We start from the raw sequence: 21729 nt of genomic DNA on the forward strand, positions 1-21729 counted from the left end.
AATAGTTTACTGGCCGTTTTTACTGTTTTTCTTACAGACTTCTTCTGTGCCTCAGTAGCATTACCAAACCAGCAGGTGATGCAGAAAGCCAAAACACTTTCAATAAAAGAACAATAGATCATCTGCAGCATTTTGTTGTGGACATTAAAGGATAACAGGTTCTTTAAAAAGTACATTCTTTGTTGTGTCTTAGTGCTGATGAGGTCAGACCACAGATCCCATTTAAGCTTCGTATCGTAAAGATGTACGCTCGTATGTGACAGTACATTGTTAGAACAGTAGCTGTTTGTATAACTTGTAACGGTAGGTATCTGTCATTAACGTAAGTACAAGCACAAGCCTCGGTCACTGTGTGTAATGGTTATCAAAGATAGCCTACAGCTATTCATTTAGCTGACGCTATAAGTGAAAGCGACCAGCTGTATCTTTTAACTTACCCTGCAGTACACATCCATAACGCTAAAATATGTGATGTGAAAGATTACATGTCATTCTATTATTTTTGGCTGTGGAACTTGCATGATAAACAAGTAGGCTGCAAAAGAAATAACTAGAAAAAGTTATTTTACCGTGGAATTGCGCCTAGTGCTTCTAATTCGATGACCCACCTCCTCCATATGAGCTAACGTAACGTTACTTTGCACGAACATGCATAACTTTGTTCGACTGTCATGAATATTTGAAATGTCCATTTACATCAAGTACAAGTTAGCCAAACATAGATGAATCTTACCTGTCCAGGAGAAAATTAGCAACGTTGGCGTCTGTCTTCAAATTCTTCTCCGTTTTCAGCCGTTTCCATCTTTCAAAGGCATCTCCTATACAGATCCTTGTTTTATTTCGGACTCGAAGTATTTCTGATTCATAACAAGTTTTTTTTTGGTTTCGCAACGTTAGACATTTTTTTTTTATCCAATTCCGACACGTTTGTAGCTGCAGCTGTGGTAACTAGAGCAGAGCTGGCAGCCCGGATGCCGCAACACTACTGACTTCGTGATTGGTAGATAGGTGGAGGGTGGCGCATCAGACCAAAACACAACATGACAACATCAACATCAGTTGAGGGCTGCAACTTCACTTTTTAAATGACAATATCCTGGCCGGACTACTGTTGTCAGTGATATAAGTATTTGAAATGAACATGATTTCTTAATGTCTAGTGACATATCAGGGCCATTTTATGATTAATTGAAATAAATTTCTTACATACAGCTCCTTTAAAGTCAAGTGTTATGTTTAATTATCAATGGCACATTACAACATACATTTGCAACATTCCTGTAGAGCTGCTGCACAGACGACAAAACTGATGAAGGAAGACTGTCAGCCGATCGCGTCAGAAAATGAGAATGAAGAAGCTCGTCTTTAATCTGCTAAATTATTGTTTTGTGAATCATTCAGGAAATTGAGATGACTGACAGTGATACCCGGCCATAGCAACGGAAGAACTTTTTCAAAACAGGTCCATACATTGAACAAATCAGAAAAAGACTGATTTTGTTGACTTGGCTGCACAAAATAACAGACTAACTAAATAGTATTGCTTTCAATATAAAAACCAATGAAAATGTAAAAGAACACTAAAATTAATGAAGTTTGAAACCCCATCGCACAATTGAAGGTTTAAATAAAGTGTCGGGACAGTTTATTTATTTAAAACAGGGTTGCATCGAGTTTAGAGTTTATTTCCTTTGCGATGCAAAATAAGAAACACAGAATCTTATTCTTGCAATATTTTAAATTTGTATTGCAAAAGAAATTGCACCTAAATTAAACAATTAAATAGTCCAAAATGAAAATAGTCCAAAGCAACATAAATTAAGAACATGTGTTTTTCTTTGCCTCTCTCTCGCGCTGGATCTCTTTTTAGCAAGTTTATTCTGTCTCCCTCACTGCGCGAGCCGGGTCTCTCTCGAAATTAAACATTTCAGGGTAAAAACACATCATACAGCTGATAATACTGTATATGGCGCTGCGTGTCATCCATACAAATCATGGAAAAAACTGTAACAAATTATTTAGCCTTTGTTGCTTCAAAGACACAGCATGCCTAGTTGAATTCACCTTACAATAAAACGAGGTTGATCGCGAATTAAAGAGCACTGTTTATACTACTATATATATTGTATATATTACACTGCTCACTCCCATTCGCATTTTGACCGCAAAGTACGGTGGTACGATTTGTCACTCTAAACTACGCAAAAACCTGGTGACGCTTCTGTGCACGCGCAGTCCTCAAATCAAGCAACAGCAAAAGAAGTGGAGTTCGACCAATCATATATCAAGCAGCGATAATTGACAGATGCGTAAGGCCTATCATTAAAAAGAGACTGAAAATCGACAGCAATAAAGAATCCCGCTCAATCCTCTTCCACTCCCGCGGCCCGCAGACTGACTGAGTTCATCAGCAAGGACAGTAGGCCACAGTAGTCACAGCACTTCTGACTACTGAAGGTAAATGGGCTTGGGTGGATGTGGAAAGCTGAAATATTGTCTTTAGTTAACTTAATCTGGATTCGATGATCTCACGGGAGTGATCGCATGGATTATCTTAAAATACTCCGTCATTCACGGTCACTCAGATAAGAGGAAAACATCCTTCAGCCATGCAAATTATAAAATGCTTAAGCATTGATGAACAATAAATCTAAATAAAATTAAAATCGCTGTGGCTTAGTGATTATGAAAGTTCTGTGACTTGTGGATTACTGATAAACGTGAGGTGTTTATTTATTCATTCTCAGTGTTGAGAAACGTAGCCTGCATGTTACGTTATTGTGTTAATAATAACTAAAGTACCTAATTATGTTACATAATTATTTTGTATGAAAACTAGCGCATTAGTTACTTATGGATTAAAAAGTACCGTATCAGTGCTGCGCGAGCTCTCTCACAAACACAGACCGCGCGCACAGAGAGAGAAGAGAGAAGATAATTGTAAATTGACGGGCTAAGTTTAAATTTTTTTTCTGTCAAAATGTCAGAAAGCATTGTGTATTATCCATCCGTGTTTTTAAAATTCGTTAAAAGACAGACGTTGTACTGTTAACACAGCCCCATATTTCAGATTCATCTAAACTTATACTTGATATTCTTTTTAGAATAAGTGATTCGTTTTGCTATTATTGGTTATGTGACAGGACTCCTGTCTATTAATTGTCAACTATTTTCTAGAAATATGTTTGTATTGGCTAACGTTTATTCAGCTAATGCGTGTCCTGTTTAAAGGAGCATTTCACCCGTGGGAACATTCATCTTTATTGAAAGTGGGTCATGTATGTAGTCGAAATATAATAACATTTTCGAATTTGGTGCCTTTTTGACCGAGTAAAGACAGAAAGTAACTTTAGGGCGCATTTGTACTGAAAACCACAACTCCCACAATGCACCACATTGCACAGCTCCGCAAGCCACTCGCACTAATCCAGAACAACGCTGAGGAGGTATCCGCCTATCAGATTCAGAGAAAGCACTCTACCGTCTACAAGGCTGGGTGCCGCCAGAGTTTGAAATTCATTTCACAGAAAAAAAAATCTAGTTTGTTGCCGAAATCATTATTGAATTACTCCTCGTTTCTATTTATGTTGAATGTTCAGTCCGAACATTGTAATGCAATTTGGATTTGCAAAATAAGAATAAAAATATGTAGGCATGACCATTTTTGTTATCTATTATCATGTAAGGTAACAGTAGGTTAGTAACATTAGTTCCACTGATGGAATGTTGGTCGTCCAAATTTATTTAACATACACGTGGAATAAAACACTAATAAGGAACACAACGTAAATGTGATTATGTGAACCATTTATTTCAATAATGATATCAACAAAAATAATTATGTTAACAATAAAAGTTCAACAATACAATAGTAACAACAATAGTTCCTCCTGAGCTTCCTCAACTTACTGGTGCCGGCAGTACTGGCAATCTGGAGCTGGATATTTCAGTCGGATTGCCGACACGAGCGGGTAGAATGCGAAACTTACTGGTGCCGGCAGTACAGTGCCGATGCAGAAGACCTCCCTGTTACGGACGATACAGTTTTGAACGATGTAGGCTACTCTACTCTTATGTGTATGACCAAAAAATTACGGAGTGATTCAACGTGATAACGTAGTTCCCGGCACGTTGCAGATCAGCTCAGTCTGAACAATTGTACTTAAAAAGTATGTATGTGTATATGTATATATATATATATATATATATATATATATATATATATATATATACACTGTATATATATATTTTTTTTTTAAATGACCTATCGTTTCGCTAGATAAGACTCTCTTCCTCAGCTGCGATCGTGCACAGCATGTGTTGAAGCACTTCAAAGACCTTTGAAACTGTATTGATTTGGACTTCAACACTCTGGTTGCCATTGAAGTCCATTATTCGAAGAAAAATCCAGAAATGTTTTCCTCAAAAAACTTGTTTTCTCTTCCAATGAGGAAAGAAAGACATGGATATCTTGGATGGCATTGGAAGGGGGTGAATTATTAAAAAAAATCATTTTGAGGTGAACTAATCCTTTAAGAGGGACAGTGATGGAAACATTATTTACGGCAGGTCCAGATCATCCCGAAAACAAGCAGGTCAGATTTTTTTAAATTCATGTTAATTAAAATGTAGACTTTATCTCCAGATCTAGCTTTACATCTTGGAATGGTATATAATATGATCACAAGGTTATGGGTCTGAATTAGAACAAATCTGAGGTTATTATTACACACCTGTGCCTAGCAACATGTAAAGTTTGTGTCATTGAGTGTAAAAAGCAACAGCTTTTTTGATACAGCAGGTCCCAGTCACAGCCAGAGTTGGAAGACTGGTGTCTCTCATGTCAGGGCTCCGGAAACCAGTGAGTAAGTGACCAGTGACTTTCCTTCTGTTACTGCAGGTGTGTTCTTTATTTTGACTGCACTGGTTCGAAACAGTATGTTCATTTATTATAAAATGACCATTGTTAATGCCATTCTCTTTTGTTATAATAAACTACTGTTATTTAAATATTGTGCATTGTTTCAACAGAGTCATTCCTTCAAGAGCTTAAACGCTCACTGGGTGAGGACATACATGAGGATGAAACGGCACTTCAATCCTCAACAGACTGGTCGACCCGAAAGAGCCTCATATCAGGGTGATGGGAGAAAGAGAGACCCCGACTGGTCAACACCATGGTGGCTCGACAACATGCGGCAACTCGGATCTGCCAACAGTGTGGAAACGGTCCAGCCGTTATCCGTTGTTGTGACTGCCGACCACACCCATTCTTCTGTGGCCAGTGTGATGTCAGGGTCCACCGAGGTCAAGTGTTCCACAACAGGGATTGAATGACACGTGCATTTTTTCATCCGTTGCCTGCCACAACTCGTATTGTGGAGAGGGTTCTAACCCAGTGTGGTAAGCTGTAGTTTTTGAAAGTCTCATTCTCAGACTTGTTAATTCCAGTTATCACCTGAAAAACTAAATACTGTCTTCTGATAGGTTGATGAAGCCATCAAGTACATCTGGTTTAAAAATAGTTCCAGTAAATAAATGTTATTCTTTAATTCTCGTCCATGTGTTTTTTTGTTTTTTTCAAGAGCGTCTTGTACATTTGGAGATGCCAGAGACAATATGCGGTTGTCTACGAGGATCGTCCAGTGTCATCGCAGGACAGTCCATAGTTGTGGTTACAATGAATGGTAAGAAGAACTTATGGGTGGGGTGGGGTTGGGGTCACTTCTGTAGAAGTGGCTGCAGAATTTCACCCACAGCTATTTGCTGATCACACCTCGTATATACTCCCTCTCACTTTCTGTCACAACCCTTATGAAAATCAACCATGGTTTTACTATAGTAAAACTGTAGTTAACTACGACTGTAGTAACCATGGTATTTTGGTGCGAACAATGGCTCTTAAAAACCATGGTTTTGGTACCATGGTTTTACTACAGTTATATTGTAGTAATACTATAGTAAAACTGCAGTTTTACTAAATTATCTTGAATTACATTTAAGCCATTTAGTTACAACCAGGCCAGCTGACAGTCTTGCCTGGGCCCGGGACAAGATAATCTTAGATGGACCCCCACCCCCCACGATTTATTTTTATTTTTATAAAACACCATATACTTTTACCCAAACTGAATAATAAAAACACGTTTAAATGGGTACATTTTCTATAAATGACTTCATTTTCTTTTCTGACATAGCCTACTACAGTTCTTGTTAAAACACAGACATGCAAAATCTGTGCATTTTGGGCACTTTTTGTGTGAAATCATATTTATTTTTTGTCCATCAAAAGTGTGCTTTCACTTTTAATTAAGCATGAGCAGTGCAGCAAAAATAGACTCGGATCCGGCCCATTATCTGTTCACCGATGATGACAGTGACGCATTTCAGCCGGCTTTTTATTTCTCATCTCCATAAATATTCAATTCAATTCAATTCAAATTTATTTGTATAGCGCTTTTCACAATACACATTGTCTCAAAGCAGCTTTACAGAAATTGCATTTCGGAAATGTACATAGAAAAATACAGTTAGTTAATCAAGTATTAATTTATGGCATAACATATCGCCGGCTTTGAGTCGTCTCTTCACAGGCGTCGAGTCGTCTCTTCACAGGCGTTGGGGTATCTGAAGTCTCCGTGAGAGGCCGGATACAAACTGGAGCTGACGAACGCTATTTACCTCGGGACTAGCGTCCCGAGATAACAGCAGAAAGGCAGATGGGAAATAATTAGCATAGCTGATGTTCATAATGTTAATGCATTCGAACTGATTCAGCAGTAGTATCAAAGGTTAAGCATTAAGTGAATGCTTGGTTAAAGAGATGCTAGTTTTAAACTGGGACAGCGAGTCTGAGTCTCGTACAATATCAGGAAGGCTATTCCAGAGTTTAGGAGCTAAATGCGAGAACGCCCTCCCTCCTTTAGTGGACTTAGATATCCTAGGAATGACCAGAAGCCTCGAATTTAGTGATCTTAAAGAGCGCGATGGATTGTATGGCGATAGAAGGTCTGTTAAATACACAGGAGCTAAACCCTTTAGGGCTTTATAGGTCAGTAGGAATACTTTGTAATTGATACGTAACTTAATAGGTAACCAGTGTAGAGATGATAAAATAGGTGTTATATGATCATATTTTCTTGATCTAGTAAGAACTCTAGCAGCTGCATTTTGCACTAACTGTAGCTATATATCTAGTAGTAAAGCTAATGCAAGGGCTGGAAATCAATTAATTCTTTGCTAATACTTCCTCGTCATCATGTAGAGCGCAGTTCGCACCGCTTTCTCCTTTCCACGAGCGCGTGCTCTCCCGTGGCGTCTGTCGTTGCTATGCAACAATGAACTTAGGCGCGCCTGTCAAAACGAGCGCGCCGCGTCGCTATTATGAGCTAATATCCAAAATATTTCCATATGTGGCTCTTTCCTCCTTTCTTATCAACAAGTGGATTTACAGCTACCACATCAGCAGCACCGCCGGTCTCAATGTCTCAGCACTTTTATGAAGAGGACGCAACTGCACGCGCTTCGGGCATGCACGCGCATCAAGTACCGGGTTTGAGAAAACCTGGTACTGTGGCGTGACGTTTAAAAAAAAAATAGTACCGACTTGGTACCGAAGTACCGGGTCTTCGACAACACTCAAAAACGTTGGCTGCGCTGTTTCTTACCTTGCTCTACGTTGACTTTACTAACGTTAGTTCCAACTTCACAGTCACCACCTTTTTTAAAATATTTGTTTAGGACATCTCAAAGGCCTCTATTTTCTTCTTCTCTTCTTCTCCTTTCTTTTCTTTTCTGAGCACCGGACTTGTGCTGACCGGACATTTTGAGCGTAACGTTATCCTATTGAACTTCAAATCAAATGACAACATCAAATTTTGATCAGTGGCCAAACCATTTTTGTTTTGGGGGTGGGGGGGTTCTTGACCACTATTTCAAGGACAATTAGGAAGAAAACAAATAAAAAGCTTTTATGTAACTCAAATATTAGATATTTTTTCCACAAATATGCCTATTTTATTTATTTTTTAACAATTATTCCATAATTTAATGAGGGCCCAGTTCGGACGAGGCGAAGGCCAGGGCGAAGCAGGACGTGATGGCGGCCATGGAGGTGAAGCCCCTGCAGACGACCATGGCGGCGCAGCCCTCATGGTCTCCTCACCGGACCCTTGGGCCCCCCCCAAAAAATACTTGAGGAAATCCACGGGTTCAGGAAAGCCCTCCCGGAGCTTGAAGGGCGCAGGAAGGGCGAGGCGCAGAGGCGGGGCCGGCAGGGCGAGGCGCAGAGGCGGGGCCGGCAGGGCGAGGCATCTGGGAACGCCCTCCGGAGCCTGGCGAGCAAAACGAGTCCTCCTCCTCCTGCGACGGCGCTTCACTGGGCTTGAAACTTTCACTTGGTTGGATTCACTTGACTTGGAACTCGACTCACTTGACTTGGAACTCGACTCACTTGACTTGGAACTCGACTCACTTGACTTGGAACTCGACTCACTTGACTTGGAACTCGACTCACTTGACTTGGAACTCGACTCACTTGACTTGGAACTCGACTCACTTGACTTGGAACTCGACTCACTTGACTCGGCGGCACTCGACTCACTTGACTCGGCGGCACTCGACTCACTTGACTCGGCGGCACTTGACTCACTTGACTCGGCGGCACTTGACTCACTTGACTCGGCGGCACTCGACTCACTTGACTCGGCGGCACTTGACTCACTTGATTCGGCGGCACTTGACTCGGCAGTTGACTCACTTGACTCGGCACTTGATTCACTTGACTCGGGACTTGACTCACTTGACTCGGGACTTGACTCACTTGACTCGGGACTTGACTCACTTGACTCGGGACTTGACTCACTTGACTCGGTGGCACTTAGCTCGGCGGCACTTGACTCACTTGGCTCGGCGGCACTTGACTCACTTGGCTCGGCGGCACTTGACTCACTTGGCTCGGCGGCACCTGGCTCGGCGGCACCTGGCTCGGCGGCACTTGACTCGGCGGCACTTGACTCGGCGGCACTTGACTCGGCGGCACTTGACTCACTGGATTCGGCAGGGCTCACATGAGGCGCAGGCTCGGCGGGGCAGACGAGAAGTGCGGGCTCGTCGGGGCTCACGTGAAATGCATGCTCGTCGGGGCTCACGTGAAATGCATGCTCGTCGGGGCTCACGTGAAATGCATGCTCGTCGAGGATCACGTGAAGCGCGGCCTCGGTTGGGCTTACGAGAGGCGACGAGAGCCCGGCAGGTGTCGAGTAGAACAAGCCCGTAATCGAGAAGAGATCATCCAAGGAGCAAGCCTGAGCAATATACCGGTCAAGAGTCCATTCAGTAAAATCCCTCGGCATCCATCGAGCGATCTTATAATCCAGCCCGTTCCAAAACAGGTCCATGAGCTGGATCTCATCTAGCGCTCCCAGATGGCAAATGGACAGAAAATCCTTCGCGTACCTTTGGACGGACTGGCCCTCTTGCAATAGCGTCGACAGGTATTCTCCCAGAGCCCGGTTGCTGACAACTGCTGGATCCATTTCGTGGTGAGTTGTTCTGTAACGTAGTGCTTTAGAAATAGCGATGAGGCTGGATCCAGACGCAGTGTGGCTTTATTAACAAACTTAGACAGGAACAGGATTCAAAGACTCAGAAACAGGACTCAAGGATACAGAAATAACCAACGTTAACATCTATCATACATTCAACAACTCACCAAGACAGGGCAGGAACACAGGGCTTAAATAATCAGGGACAAACGAGCTAACAGGATAACAAGGGGGCGTGGGAAAATCAGAAACACCTGGGAAAACTAATGAACAAGACAGGGAACCAAAGAACATGACAGGACACAAACCCATATCGTGACACCTCTAAAATGTATATAACCTGTAAACACTTGCCCAACACAAGCATGTTTGCAATTTATACTGTACATACATTAACAGGATTACAACAATATTACTTAACAAGAACAATAAATACTATAAATTCAGAAGAAATGAGCAGTTCTTTTAAGAATGTTTTAAATGATATCCACTCACAAGAGATGGAGACATGGAGTCACCTCCACACTTTAAATTCTAGGTGATGCAGCATCCATGCCAGTAGGTGTCAGTTTGAGTCTGTCATGTAGGCCAGTAGGTTACAGTCCGGCTTTGGTTTGGTTCGGTCTTTCAGCCCAAATGGACGCAGGACCTAAAGTGAGAAGAATACACACCACATTAACACACGGCTTGCTGGAATACTCAACTGTTATTGGTCAGTTGCACATCGAGTAGCCATGTGAAAGCCCGACTATCGGTCCAATGGCGGTCTTCCAATAATACAGGTGAAGGTCTCTGCGCGTTACGGTCTTTCCTTTTACGCAACACAAGAAGATTAAATGGAATACATTTCCTCATATGTATTAACTCGTTAATCATCTGACTCCATTAATGAAAAAGGTTTTAATGATATCTGGGCATCATTAAAAGTGAGCGAATGTTTGATTATTCTTTTTTAACTCTTTAATTATGTTTTACCCGCTAAGATTAGGAAGCTATGTCACTCAGAGGTCCTCGCGTCTTCCGATCTCATGATCGCAATCTCGCCAGTTTCGGTCACCAAACAGAGGTAATTGGCTAATATCTTAGACGGTCGAATTCACCTTTACACAATCAAAAATACTTTTATATAGCCCCCTTGAATTTGTATACACTTAATTTAAAGTAACGTTTGCTTCAGGCAGATCTATGGCCACTATTACAGATATAAATTAACCAACTTTATTCCTAACCAAATAGCTTTGGATTGGCCATGTCGGTTTCCCACATACACTCATCTAAAGTAACATTAAATTAAAACAGAGGTAAAACAGACGCACCCAGATTTAGGTTGGTCGAGCAGTATTTTTGCTGCCCTAAACGGAAATAACTCTTCTCTGCAAGACAAGTACATGTGAATTGATGCCAATTAGTTGTCACTAATCTGACATAAACTTGCAGGAACATAAAAAAAAAAGGTTTTCTACTGTGATAAGTCACTATGACTTCACTATTTACCTGGCAAACAGCTGATGGTTACACACTCTCTCTTGTCTGTATTAAAGAAGATGATAATTAGAAATTATATTTTTGCCATTCACAAGTTGTCCAAAGTCATTAAATGTAATGCTTAAGATCTGTGCATGGGATAGACAATTCTGTGTGGATGTCAAAATATATTAACAACACGGAACAAGATTTTAGATTCAAATTCAATTTGAATTGGTTATAGATCTGCCTGGCTCTCACACCAGCCAATCACTGCGCACTCCCTCTCCCACTTCGGTTCACCTTCGTAACACAAAATAAGATATTTTTAATGGAATTCTGAGTGCTTTTAGTCCCTCCATTGGGAGCAATGCAACTAACACATTCAAGGCACAAAACAATAGGAAAGACATCATTGAAGTAATCCATGTGACTCCAGTGGTTTAACCAATTTTATGAAGCGATGCGGGTGCTTTGTTTGTTTTTGCAAAAAAAAAAACAATTTAGCACTTTATTTAGGAATCATAGATTCCCAGTAGGGGGAGCACTACAACGCATGCGTATTGTGTTGACTCAAGACCGGAAGTTGTTCTGTGAATGTGCAGATAATATTATTTTGTGAATATAGAGGTAAATTATGTTTGGGGTTTTTGCCCAAAACAAAGCACTTGTATCGCTTCATAAAATTGAGGTTAAACCACTGGAGGGGTAATTTGACTGTGACGTCTTCCACCATGATAATGGGTTGGTATCGGGGGGTAGTGGGGTCTCACTTTCGTAGATCAATATTTCTTGCTCTAGCACGGCTCCTATATCTAAGGGACTTTCTGATGCGTCTGCTCCTTGGCGGTAAACATCACCAATAAGGTCCCCCATAGCACTGAGAGCTATTTTCTCCTGGCGCGTTATCCCCGTAGCCAAGGCTGCTCGCTCCGCAAACACTGGCAGCTGACTTATCTCACCTTTTATTTTCTGTCGTACCTCCTGCCGTTGGTCTCGTTCCAAATGAATTAGCTGATGGAAACGCGGGTCAAGGTAGCTAGCCGTATTAAGCAGCTTGAAGGCATCTTTGTCTCGACTGTATCGATTGTAGGGGTCCGTCTTTATCTTCGTTTTCATTTCATTGAGTGCTGCCGGATCACCGGTGGATGGCTGAAGATGTGACAAAAGTACATACTTCAGGGGGAGAACAGCTGATGCTGTTGGAAATTGGTCGGTGGATAACGCCTCAGTGGCCACTTTGAATGGCTTAAGCACTGCTCTCACCTACGAAAATACACACAAACATAATTAGAATAACTTTATGGCTAGCAGCTCAACGTAACGCAGTTATGCATATGCTGCTATTCCCTCTTCTGTAGGGTATTATTAATGAAACATCTAGCCTATTAATTGGTCAATCAATATCACCTGGTTATGCATACACACAGTACGTAGGCCTACATCATTTTTGTTACTCACCTGCTCCATAAGGGTCCGCTCGCTGGTAGTCAACTCGAGATGACCAAGTTTCTTCTCCATGATGACCGCTGCTACCGAAGCTTGTTGCTCGGTTGCCCGACACACCATGTCGTAAGTGCTGTTCCATCGGGTAGCGCAGTCGTTAATTAGCTTCGCAGGCTTAAGACCAAGCAGCTTCTGCTTGGATTCCAAAAGTAGCTGTCGGTAGTGGATTTGTTAAAATGCATTGCTGTGGCCTTCAGTCTGCTGATTGGAGTTTCTATAGCTCGCACTGCCAGCCTTATACTCACAGCCAGGTTAATGGTGTGTGCCATGCACGGGACATTGACGGCCTGCAGGTGCCTCTCGACAGCATTGATATAATTAGCCGCGTTGTCAGTGGTGATGGAAAGCACTGATCGCCTGTCAGGGTGTAACGTTGTCAGGTGTGACCTCAGGTTGCTAGTTGTAGAGTGATATTTCATTTGTACTTTGCATATTCTGCAGATTGCCACTTCTTTATTTGTGATTTTCCCATTTATGGTTTGAAATCCAAACACCTTCCACACATCGCTTCTCAAATTGTCAGGAGTGGTGATCTCCGTTTCGACATTGCTCTCCGCCAATTTGGATTTGCAAAATAAGAATAGAAAATATGTAGGGTTAGGTCATCATTCTTTTTCTTTAGATTAGAAGATTATATGATATCAAGGGGAATGTCTATACTTAAAAAACCTGGGTGTTGTGACACTGTTTTTGCTTTTAGATCAACAAATAATAACCCAAAATGATTGTCTTGATAATGTCATGCATAAGACATTTATTTCCTGTCCTGGACTCGGTCTTGACTCGGACTCAAACCTTTTTGGACTCGGTCTTGTCTTGGACTCGAAGCTCTTTGGACTCGGTCTTGACTTGGACTCGACTAGTCCTGGTCTTGGACTTGTCTTGGACTCGACAAAGGTGGTCTTGAATACAGCCCTAACTAGAGGCATGGCCATGTCTTGGGCTTGGTCCTCTGATTTTCCCATTCAGGATATTTGTGATGCGGCCGGCTGGTCCTCGCCTTCCACATTTATAAAGTTTGCTACTCGGTTACTACCGTAACCTTAGTTCCCTGAGAGTAGGGAATGAGTATTGCGTCGCCAGCCGCACTATAGTAATCTGGCAAGTTGTCGCTTCAGTCATTTAAACCTGCTATAATGGCACTTTTCGGGGGACTAATATAGGTTAAGGCCTCGCCCCTTGGATGTGCAGTTACCGCAGCACAGCCAACGAGTGAGCCAGACACTCGCTGTGCAGCTGCAAAATGTGTTTTACATTTATAGGCTTCAGTAAATCGAGGAAAAGGAGTTTCCCCACTGCGAATAGCTACGCAATACTCGTTCCCTACTCTCAGGGAACTGAGGTTACGATAGAAACCGAGTAGGCACTATTATTGAAAAGGTACAAAACTGTTCTTTGAGGAAGACTATTTCTACCATCGTGTACCTTTTTTTTTCTGAGAGTGAATTTAAAAAAAATTGCTTTATTACTAAAACCATGGTTCATTTGTAGTTGCTATGATTTTACTACAAAAACCATAGTTAAACCATGGTTACTACAAAAAAACACATAGTTTCTACAAAAAAAATACATGGTTAATTTTTGTAAGGGAATTAAGCACATATACGACTCATGAATGTTACATTCATACATGTTACTTTGTGCCAAAAATGCTCTTTATCATGGCTGGAAATCCAGAGGTGTCAATAGGTTGTATGTTGATTAGATTGGCTGGGCCCACCTATGTGGAGGAAAACAATTAAGCTTTGTTTGAATGGGGATAGTTAATTTGCCTGACAAATGTGTGACTTCCAATATAGTGCCTTACAAAATGTTTGTATTATTGTCCTCCTGATCCATGCTTAGTCAAAGGTTCCCATATCAGTTGTCAGAATGACACAGTTTGCGTCTGTCAGAATTAACTTTGAGTATATATTTCCTTCTTTTTCCAGGGCAATATGATCTCAGATTGCCTCAGATTAGATGCAAGGCATGTAAAGCCACTTGGAGTCCTGGAGTGGATGACCTGATCCGTAATGACTACTGGTCTGCCACTTCTCACTATTCAACTGTGTATGTGACAGATATCCTTTTTTCTTTTGAAGAGCTGAAGATGCCAGCTCCAGGGATGTCTAGCCAAGCATTTCTTAGAATGCTGGATCAACGCACTGTTGGCTTTGGCCTTGTAAGTATTTGTGGTAATAATTGCGTAACTCAAGAAATAATATTATGAGGGCATGATGATAATGATAGTACACATGAACATTTGCACTGTTTAGGAAAAAAGTTGTGTTAAATTTAGACCCTTTGTAAACAACCATAAACTCATGTTCTCTCATCAGTCATGCAGTTTGCACTGAGACATTTCTGAAAAAACAGGTCATTCTGAAGATCTCAACTTCAACTCCATTGGCTACAGACTTTGACATCTTCTCCCCAATATCATTTCCTGATCCCAGAAGTGTTCCCTTGGATTAATGGGCCAAACATTGCACAGGCTTACTTCTAAACAATATGGAAGCTGTTGTAGCCCTCTTTGTATCCTGTATATCCTGCATGTTTAATGGCCAGTTCTCCCAAATACACCAGTGTATAGTGTGTGAGTGAAGTTTACTCATTGTTTATTTCCTTTGATATGTATTCTAAAGAGTGGTTACGAAATTAGTACAAACATCAAGAAATGTATCCATTTAGAGCATTTCTCTTCTTTGAAATAGAGCGGAAACATCACAGCAGACAGCTTCCGCAAAAGCTTCTTAGAGTGGGAGGCTGTCCGATTCGAATTGGACAAATTATGCCAGGAGGACCACTTTGACTGCCCAGCGTGCAGCCCAGACATGCTTGCAGTATCCATTGATGGAAACCTCAAGCACTACAGATTCAAGGTACTTACAAATCCTGTGTGTGCATCATATGAATTTTTAAATGAATATTTAAAGTTACCGTATTTTCCGCACTAAAGGCGCACTTAAAAGCCTTTAATTTTCTCAAAAAACGACAGTGTGATATGGATCTCTCTTATTTAGATCGGAGGAACAAGCCATTTTTGATGGCGTGTTCATCGCGAATGATGATGATGTCGCAAGACTCGTGGATTATGTCCATACCTCAACCAGTCATGTAAACTTGCACAACTTCACTATATTTACCTATAAAACACCACGTCCTAGAGAGGACTTTGTTCGAACAAGTTTGGACTGTTAACTATCTTCCATGTTTTAGGTCTCTGGAAGAGGTGTCTGTGGAGGGCAGTGGTCAGCGGCACGTGAAACGTCTCAGAAGTCCTCAGGAAAAACAGACGAGGAGGGTCTGGAACTCGCTGTATGTGGTCATGGGGTTCTCCTTCGTGCCCTCAATATGTTCAGGGTGGAGATTTTTGCGTACCCCCTGTACTTCCAAAAGCAAATGGCCTGTAAGCCAGTGACATTTTTCGCTATGGATCTGGCATGCAAGTACTGGCCTTACCTCCGGAGAGTGACAGAGAAATGCCCTGAGCTTCAGGATCTCCTCACCATGAGGCCATTTCTCTCTGTTTTTCATGCCAAAGCTCATGATTTCAAATGTGAGGCAAGAAAAAATGATTGTCCATGACATTTTCTTTCCCTAAAAAAAACAGCATAAGGTTGTTGCCACTTAGGTTTTGTTTTTTCTTGTCTTTTTTAAAGGTAAAATGGAGTGGAGCATATCAGGAGGGGGCTGGTTCGACTCTTGGGGAAGAGGTGGAGCAGTGCAACGCCTTCCTCTCGAGGATTGCTGTTACCGCAAAGCACATGTCAAAAGCAGGTAAGGTAAACAGTACATTTTGATCCTGATGACAATGGTGAGCCACTTTGATTCTGAAAATATAAAGCTCAGAATATTCAACACAAATGGATGGATCGATTACAATACCATCATCCTATTTTATTTGCAAGACACATAGACATGCTGACGGTCATGGCCTTGCGCTGAAACCAACAAAAGTTTGACAACTTGGCTTCCACCCTTGCCCGCCGATATCGGAAGGTAAAGACTCCAGTTTTCCCTTATGCAACATGCATAGCGATATTGTAAAATAAAGTGGCATATATTAAAAATATAGGGAAGACTTGCCCAGATATTCTTCAATACAATTAAATATACGGATGGTTGCATGTGTACTGTCAATTGTATTTTTCAGTGTCTTGATATAAAATATTAAAAGTTCACACCACATATATTGATAGTCCACATATATATATGAATATACTGTATATTTAATCAGTGTTGTATGTGGTTTTCTAATAGTGAAGGTACTTTACAATCCATATCAACAATAGTCAAAGTTGTAGCCTCATTGTCATTTGTGTTTGAAGGCCACAATAGCCCTGCAATGCCAGTTGCATAACCTGGAGGCCGTGAAAACGGAAATGGACATCACAGACAATCAACTGGAGAGCTGGATCATTGATATAATGAGTGGCCAGAAGGTAGAATATAATGTTTTATACTGTTTGATATGGTGCTTGATGTATCACTTCTGACTAAGCTTGGCTGCAATTCCAAAGAGGCTCATTGTAATCGTAGTCAAAGAGCACATACTCTGATTGCTGATGACGTGTGGAAAAGATGTGGACAATAAAGAACCTAACTAACCTAACTATACTCAACCTTAGCTACAAGTGTAGCCTCAGTTACAGAGAAATATGAAAAGATTGTTGAGGCTTTATTTTGCTCATACACCAGAAATAATATTTTTTCATGGAATCAAGAATCATATTTCTTATCTCTTCATTTCTTCCTCTCAGCAACAACATCCCCAAATGATGCTGATGTTGCTGCTGTTGCCAGCCGAATTGAGGAGCTGGTGGCAAGTGGTAAGAGGAGGTCCCAGCGTCTTTATAAAGATAGTGACGGATGCATAGGACGCGCCCGGATCCGGCGAAAGATCAGGGAGGAAAAATAAATGTAAATTCTGTAGTGGAAATGTATTACACCTTGGTTCCTAATGCAGAAAAACTGACCTTGGACACCATTCTATCTGACCAGATTATTTGGGCATGGCAGCTTACACACGGTGGTATGTACACAATTGTGTTGACTATGTGAAATAGTCACATAGTGGCACAAAATCTGTCATGCCTCGATTGTAACCCCAGAAAATCTTTAAATACTGATCTTAAATACAGCCGACTTATGTTTCATCAATGTAATCCAGACTCTGTAGATCTAAGGACAAAGAGGAAGGCGTTCGACATAGTGATGGCAGTAAGGAGACTTGAGGAGGAGAAGAGGATTCTTATTGCAGAGATGAACAAGCATTGGAAGTTTCTTTGCACCCGTGCAGACACCCTGAAGCAGATGTCATCCCAGCTTTCTAATGTTACATCAGGTATGTATTGGTTATACTTGGCATACATTACAATATTTCTGAAAGTTTCTAATTAATAAAGGCTCAACATGTTTTAACATGTAAGGTGAGACGTGGGGCCTGCTTCAAGATGGTATCCAAGGTCTACGGAGCTTGACGATGAAGAACAAGCAAGCAACAGCCTGGCAAAGCATGCAAAGAACTGTTATGTTCAAGTCCTGACTGAAACAGAAATTAACTTTGATAGTGATTCTGAAGAATACCATACCAGTAGTGACTCTGAGCAAGATTAAACATGGCCAGAGTCCTTGTTTATGCTGTGGTGTGCGGGGGAGGCAGCATTAAGAAGAGGGCCGCTGGGACAGGCTGGGAAGGAAAGCTGGCTCTGTGTTTGGCATGGAGCTGGAGTTAATCATTTAACAAACCGAGGATCATTTGCAGTAGAAGGCTTCTGTCATGTTCAACATTGAGGAGGTCCTTTGTCCCCAGGGCAAACCAGCAACTCAATGTCACACAGAAGGGTAGGGGAGAAATGGACTTTTCAGCATGAGTCTCTCGCTGCCCCAACCATCACATCACTTTGTCTATTGTCTAGTATCCACTATCCATTTGACTGTCTTGCAGGCTACGTGAGAGGCATCTAGCTGTAGCCCCGCAGACTCACTTCTTGCTAGACACCAGTGGATGGACACCAGTGGATGGACAGCAGACGTCATTTCCGTATCGTCATTCACTTTTCAAATTGACGTAATTTCCATATCGTCATTCACTTTTCAAATTTGACGTAGTTTCCATATCGTCATTCACTTTTCAAAATGACGTAATTTCCATATCGTCATTCACTTTTCAAATTTGACGCGTCATGCAGATGTCAGCGGTAAGAAAAAAATAATAAACTGTCGATGATTTATAGGTCATGTCGGAATTCAAATGCACAAACTAGCTAGTTAAAAAGAATCGTCTTGTTTTCAAGGTACTGTGTCGTGTTTTTTAAAGGTATTAGTGAACTCTGGTGTGCCTCAATTCTAGAGCTAGGTTGCTACAATAGATTTTCCAATTAAATCGTTCTTTGAGTGGTATGATTTAATATTGTAAATGCGTTTTTTTCACTTGGATGTGTGAAGATTGTACCCAGTTAACGAGATCTCATAGAACAGTCTTGGCAGAGAATAGTCTAAAATGCTAGGTTGTCTATGCACACGAGAGTTTGTTAGCTAGCTATGTTTTTTTGTTTTTTGTTGAAGTAGTACTTTTCCCTATGCCCGTGTAAATGCCTGATGTTTAATATGTTTATGATGATGTTTAAAGCGCTTTGGTGGCCATGGGTCTGTTGAAAGCGCTATATAGCCTAAATGCAGTCCATTTACCATTTTACATATTTTGTATAGGAGAATGTTAACATTTATATAAGTTTTTTTTGGTTTTTCTTACCTCACTATTTTTTACAGTCCATCTACCACACACAACTTTTCACCTACATTGTTCAATTCCTTCTTTTTTTTGGGAAAGTTATTGGATTTTTGTAAACTCTTATGAATTATAAGGTACTACTGGTATTTCATATGTGTCACTATACTTATTACGTAAACAATCTATTAATACTTCCCTCTTCTTTTAGGCAAATCACATTAGTGTGTGTAAAGGGACGGAGCTACCACCAATACAGAAATGCACAGAGTGCTGCAGCCGGTATCACTGCCCGCTGTGCAATTCAAAAAATGTTAAACCCACAGACCGATACCGTGTAATCATTCATTTAAAGGCTCACCTTGCGAGATCTGTAAAATACAAAGGTGGGGTAAATTTTCTCAATATGACACACCATTTGTATAATGTTTGAATCTGTACACTGCATGATAAAGTGGGATTTTCGTCAGTAAGTGTCACTGTAGATTGTCGTGGAAGTTCAGGTTTACGACTGCACATGGCAATTTGCAGGCAACACCCAAAACTGCCGTGAATTGTCGGAAATTGACGTGGGCCTTGCTTGGCAGTTGTCCCCCCATGACCCCCCTCCTCCTAATTCTAGGGGAGGCTTTAACATGTAAATGAAAATGCTGTGAGCTATACAAATGCAAATGAGGGTAGCAGGGGGAGTTTTACCCCAGGTGACATTTTTCTAAAAGGTATAACTTAATTCTAAGGGCCCGTCCACACGAAGACGCGTTTCGCTGTATACATATACATTTTTTATCGTATTGGCGTTTCGTCCACACGGATACGGCATTTTGGGAGAGTGAAACCGCTATTTTTTGAAATCGGGTCCCAAAGTGGATAAATCTGAAAACGACACCCTTGCGGTTTCGTGTGTACAGCCAATCCGTATATTTGGTGAAACGATGATGTCATCACATCACGTGTCGGCGCATGCTCAAAGTCTTCTTCTCCGTGTATAGTGTATCTCTGTGGCACAATTACAGCGCCCCATACTGGTCTGGCATATATACTGCACCGTTTTCAGTCGGTTTCAGTGGTTTCGTGTGGACGCAGATATTTCTTGAGACGACGCCGTGTTTACGGAGTTTTTTTTTAGAACGAGGAAAAAAAATAATCGGATAGGGAACGCACCGGCTTCGTGTGGACGTGGCCTAAGAAAATCTCTGGTAGAAATAGATCAGGCTCAGTATAGCATAATTATAGACTCTTACATTTAGGATTGATTTTAAAGTATTATTACTGGTGTATAAATCACTAAATGGCCCAGGACCTCAATACATTGCAGATATGCTCACTGCATATAAACCCAACAGATCACTCAGATCATTAGGATCACATCAGCTTGAAACACAGAGGCTTCACTCTAAGCTTGGCGAGTCTGCTTTAGCTACTATGCTGGAACAGCTTCCAGAAGAGATCAGATGTGCTCCTACAGTAGTCACATTCAAATCCAGACTCAAAACACTTCTGTTTAGCTGTGCATTTACTGGATGAGCACTGTGCCACTGTTCGTCCGACTGTTACTGTATTGTATTCTAAACTGTTTTAATTATTTACTGTATTTTATTTTATTATTCTAAATTGTTTTAATTATTCTGATTTCTTTTGATTATTTTAATTTCTTCTATGTAAAGCACTTTGAATTACCATTGTGTATGAAATGTGCTATATAAATTAACTTGCCTTGCCTACATTTTAAATGTATATATTTAATGAAAGTATGCTAGATTAATTACTGCATGTCATTAGCAATGGCCAATATTGTGTAAAAAAGATACACAAAACAATTTATTTCAACAATTAATTTTATTCAGGCTTTGCCACAAAGGTAAAATGTGCATTCCACGCAAACAACATCACAGTCTCCTAGAGCTCAACCACTGTGCATAGTGGCATGACTACAGTGACCTTTTCTTTGGTCTTGCTTAAATGCACAGTGGATGTGTTAACCACACATCTCCCAGCAATGCGCTCAACAGGCAGAAATGATGCTGGGTATGACGTGTCTGTTCCCTGCAAGCTCCAAACTTCTATTGGCTTTCCATAAAAATATCTGTCCGGGTGGGGATGAAGCCAGGAAACTTGCGCAATAACATGTTTGAATGCAGAACCTTTTGACACAACATTAACAACTATAAACTGCTTTACGATGGGCCGTAGTTCTGCTAGAGGGTCAAGGATGGGTTCCTCAAAACGCGCTTCCATAGACCTAATGTCGGATGTGGAAGACGGCATCGTTGGCGGGGTGTCTGGATGGAATGTGCGACCTCCATCTTTTCGCTGCCAGGAGCTCACAGAACTCTGTGCCACACTGCAGTTTAGATCAGAGGCGATGCTAAAATACAGGGCAACGCACCACAGACGTCTGCAAAATGGACCAAATTCGGAAAGAATTACCTACAGCTCCGAAGCTGAAACAGACACTTCATGGTGCTGTAGGATTTTGGGCTTCTTGTGAGCTTCCAATTT

Source organism: Siphateles boraxobius, unplaced genomic scaffold (assembly GCF_051911475.1).
Source record: "Siphateles boraxobius isolate OS27281-9 unplaced genomic scaffold, OSU_SipBor_1 189, whole genome shotgun sequence".
In the NCBI taxonomy this organism is placed as follows: Eukaryota; Metazoa; Chordata; class Actinopteri; order Cypriniformes; family Leuciscidae; genus Siphateles; species Siphateles boraxobius.